This window comes from Antrostomus carolinensis, unplaced genomic scaffold (assembly GCF_000700745.2).
Source record: "Antrostomus carolinensis isolate BGI_N321 unplaced genomic scaffold, ASM70074v2 scaffold17183, whole genome shotgun sequence".
Classification (NCBI taxonomy): Eukaryota; Metazoa; Chordata; class Aves; order Caprimulgiformes; family Caprimulgidae; genus Antrostomus; species Antrostomus carolinensis.
Window position 1 is genome coordinate 13388 of NW_010307426.1, and position 5063 is coordinate 18450.

Below are 5063 nucleotides of genomic sequence, written 5' to 3' on the forward strand. Positions count from 1 at the left end.
AAAAGGCTAACTGGCACAGCTCTTGATTTAGACCCAAAATAAAGCATGAGGAGTTGCATTACAAGATATCTCTGCACTCTGCAGGTGGTTAAAAGCATTTTTCTTTCTGACTAGTGTTAGGTAATGTATTATTGATTAATAGCTGGATCTGGTGCAAAGGGAAATCATTCCATTTATTTCAAGAACTGATCATACATTTCTACTTATCAGTTAGTGTTTCGATATAAGTTATCATCTTTAAAGACCATGTTTGAAATACAAATACTCGTTAATATTAAAATAAGACATATATGAAATGGCACCTGTTTTGAATAAATAGATATTCCCTTCAAGTTCCACCTTTCAGAAAAGCCTGAAATTGAAACCGACTAATCAGCCACAGAAGCATTAACTTCGTAATTTCTCATTGCTCTGAAGCCTCGTCTATACATGGATTTTGAAGGATTGCAGCAAAATACAGTAAGGAGGGTTTTATTTATTTACTTTTAAAACTAAAACTGTTAAGACATGGAAATGGAAGAAATACAATATTAGATGTTAGGAAAGTCACAACGATGGGCACAATAAACAAAAGCAAAAGAAATATATACGTTAAACTTGCTTACAATTCTTTGATCTTCAAGACTAACCAACACTGGTTTTGGAAAAAAGTATTGTCCTGACCATAAAAGGGAGAGTTTTTCCTGTATCATTGAGCATAACTGCTGTTCCAGGTTCTGGGCCATTAATTTTGAGTTAATTAGGGATGTGTGCAAACTGCATCAAAGCTGTGACTTGAAACTTTAACTCTTGTAGAAGAACCTGCCACGTGTTCATAGCTGGGCTGGTGTTGAGACGGGTGATGGGACAGCCCCAGCAGTGGGGACAACCTCTTCCTTCTCACCCTTCTCCCTGCCCCTGGAGCAGCCTCAGCTTATCAAAAAGTTTTTCTCTCTCATCTACCCACTGTTAGAGCCAACTCCAGCTTTCCAGCTCTGCAGCTTTCTTCCTGAAAGGTATTTGTCAAGAAGTCCTGGTTGGAAAATGGTCACCATGTTCAATAATAACAGTTTTGGGAGCAGGTGAATGGAGAGAAGATTTTCCAGCCTCAGGAACTGGAGATAAGACACCTTGTTTTGTGAAATGGCCTAGATTTTGGGGACACATTTAAAGAAATGAGGAAATAAATACACCCTGGCTTAGGCTTGGATCTGTCATACAACAAAACTGGCACATTTTTGTTCCAAAAAGGGAAGTTGTGCTATATCTTTCTTGCTTCTCAAATTAAAATGAGGCCTGTAAATCCAAAGATGATTCTGATCTAAACAGAGTTCAAGATTTTGCAAAAAAGAGATGGTAGGTATTAAAGACTGGCATTTATAAATGTCAGCATAACAGAAATTTTAACTTTTCTGCCCAAAATATCATTCTCAGTTTTTCAGTCTGGGAAAATATGAAGCAATTCAATGAGATTACAGCGATGCTTTGGTTTCCTGGAAAAAAAAAAAAAAGTTTTAATTCTTTCCACAGTTTCATTAAACATTTTCTTCACAGGAGGATTTGCTGGAATAGTTAATGTGGAATAAAATATTCCACAGTACCCAGTCCAGGATAGAAATACTCAGATGCTGGTACCCAGTTGTCTTTTCCTTACTTAGTTTAGCCCACTCAGGGAATTACATTAAGCTAAAATGGACTTTTGTTTGAAGTCATGTTTCAGGAACAGAGATGTTCAGGAATCACTTTAAATTGTAAACAAACCTAAGTTAACTCCAGAGCAATTTCCTAATACTAAGTCTTATTTTATTGCCATATGCTACTGGGAAGAGATGGAAAATACAGATGTACAAAATCCCCAGGCAACTTCAGGACAGCCTTCAAAAGCAAGTGCTTAAGAGAAATCCCATTACTGCATTGGACAACTTTCCCTTTCAGAGATCTGCTTCCCACGGAAAAACCCATGGGAACAAGACGACAAGCAGAAAGACTCATATTGTGAAATCGAATCCACGCTCATGTCCCCACCAGACCGGGAGCTGGTGGAGGGTCCGTCCTCAGGAAGGACTTCACACCTTGTTCCTACAGCCAGTTTTGAGGGGGTTTAATACGTCAAGCTGAGAAAAAAAGGTGGCAGAGGGGCCTGTTTATAACTTTGCAGATAGTGCAGAGGAGTTAAAAACCCCCAACCAAACCCTTCTTGCTTCACACAATACAGGAAGAGACTGGCACCCAACTGCATCTGCTAGGAGGCTGATCTAAAACAAACAAGCGGGAGCATGTCCTCACACACTCTGTAATTACACTCTGGATCATCCAGAGGCCGAAAGTATCAACAGCTTTAATATATGACTAGCTAGAGTAAAAAAATAAAAACAAAACCAAAATCGGGCAGAGTGATTATTAGAGCTGATGGCCTGCTTGCAAGAAGTCTCCAAGCAGTGGTTTGCAGCCAGGGCAGGAAGGAGAGGGATCATCTTGTGTTCGCCCCCTTCGATGTGCTGAGTCGAAGCACAGCAAAGAGCAGCAATTCGTGCCATTGTGCAGAGCACCCTTAAATTTAGGAGGTCCAGCTGCTGTGCAGATCTAGGAATGGGAATGGGTTAAAGCAAAGCTGAAAAGCTGCTTGAGGCTTTTGCTGAGGTTGTTATCAGGATTTAGGAGCCACATATTTTACCTGTCCCTCCTGTACACCCCTGTAAGCACATTGCTGGCAGGTGCCAAACTGTGCAGCTATGGAAGGGGCAAACGTTAAAAAGAGTAAAAGTTCTCTCTCTGCACACCCACTGCAAGAGCCCAGGAGAAACTTATTTTACATGACAGACAAAGCACGTACACTCCAACATGAAAGAACTTGCCTAGCTTTATGTCAGGGATGTGTTTCTATACAATGTCAAAGCTGCTGGCACACAGGGGACATGAACAGCATAGCACAAGAGACTTGAGAAAGAGGTAAAACCAGCATTATGCTGAAAAAATGTGGTCTGAAAATCATGTGCTGGTGTCAGAGGCTGGAATGTAGTTCCACAGCAGTGTGGTTGGGGACTTCCCATCTATATTTAGGGTGTTGCAATCCTACCCTCTCACCCACACGTTCTCACCCTCTGCAGGATGCCAGCTCTGGCATTTCTGGAGCAGAAAGCCAGCCAGCTCCTCACATCCCCTGCCATGTCGGTGTCGCAAGTATCACCCCTTGGGTTGTGGTGGGAGCATGTGGTGAGGCAGAACTTGGTGGCAAAACTGTTCATCGCTTCCAACTGCTGAGGTGATTGAGAGGAAGGTTAAGAAGTGACTCAGAGCTCTCAAATACTTGATAGCACATGGCATTAAACCTACGTGCATAGTTCTCATAGGAGCTGTTTGCACAGCGCCGGAGGCCAAAGGCCAGAGTGGGCTTTGATAACCTCTCGTGCTGCCAGCCATGGGGGGGTTATTAACAACCCTGCAGCTGATGGTGCTTTACGTGCAGGTCCCGGCGAGCATGAAGGTGGTATTTACACTGCGGTGTCTGTGCGCATTCCCACGCTCCCAGCCAGCAGGAGCAGGGACTTGCATCGTTCCCGACCATCCCATCCATACCATAGAAATGTGTATCCTTCACTACTCACACATCATTCTGCACAAAACCAAAAGAAACCTTCAGTTTAAGAAGAGAAAGCCTGTTTGTTGGATCTGCTGTTCACATAAGCCAGCCCAGAAGCTTAGGTGCAGCCTTTTTTGTTCTCACTCTGTAAATTTAAGACTTATTCAAACAATTGTCAGGCAGCGTGAGGCTTTTTTTAGTGAAGCCCCACATACACCCAGCACTCCCACACACGCTACTCATGATGTCGCTTCCTAATACTTTCCTATCAGTCACTGCAGCACACCAGGATATCCATACTGAGATTTGCCCTTCCCTCTTGATTCATGAGGAGTTGTCATCGCATGTGGCGCAGTGGCACTTACGTGTCCTCCGGATGCAACTTCCTGAGCAGAACAGTAAAAGTAGGGCAGTGAGGAAGTAACCCCTCGCTGCTACCAGAGCAGCGGCTGAAAACAATCACAGCATGTTAATTAAGTGAGCATTTAGTAATATACTGTAGTGAGATTATTTGACAAGCTTTGGGCAAGGGAAAATGGAAAGTGAAAGTTTAAGACCTAGAAGCAGATGTCGATTAAAAGCACATTGTACTCAGGCAGCATTTCGAACTCGTGCGATCTTTTTTGCTTTTATGAGAGCCCTCAGTTCTCGGAGTTGTGGTTTAACATGACAAATTCAATTTTCTTTTAAAAACATGTTTATAGCATTTGTGGTCGCAGAGCAAAGGCTGAAATACAGCTTCCAAAAGCACAAAAGACTACAAGGCTAATACTGTCCCCCCCATCCTCCCCCAGCACAAATCCTCTTTTTCTTATGATTTAAAAGTCTTTACTTTTTAATTCTTATTGAGTGTTTAGGGCTAACATAAAATGGCGCAATGTCATTGCCTTTGCTTGGAGCGTCTGTTGCTGCAGCGCAGGGGCCTGCTGGAGGTGACAGCCTCTCACCACTGTGGAACATTTAAAAATGATTATTTAGACCTAGTTGCTGAGGGTCAGAGCCAGGCTTTCAGCAGCAGCTTCTTAAAATAGCAACTGTTTTACTCGGTTTATAAATCTAAATACCATTTATGGACACAACCCCACAGAGGGGGGGGTGGGATCCCCTTTTGATGTATGAAGCCTGTGTTTCAGACTGAGAGCATCAAGTGAAACTGCCAAAATGAAGGCGCATCATGGAAAAACCTGCAGACAGATGGCAGAGGGGATATATGAGTGTGGAATCACATGCAAATCCAGAACCAGGCACTGCATCATTGTTGCCTTGTGGTTGGTTTAATGTGTGTGAGCAGAACTGGTGAAACAGCCCCCAGTCCTTGCGAGTGTCCCTGGGGGACAGCCATGTCCCAGCCCCTGCCATCAGCAGCAGGGACAGCAGAGCCCACGGTCACAGTGAGGTCACGCACAAAGTGCAAAGGGACTAGCACAGACTAATGCAAGAGTAGGTAAAAATTGCCTGGATGAGGACAAAGAAGCTATTTCATAATTAGCGCAGAAGCGAAACC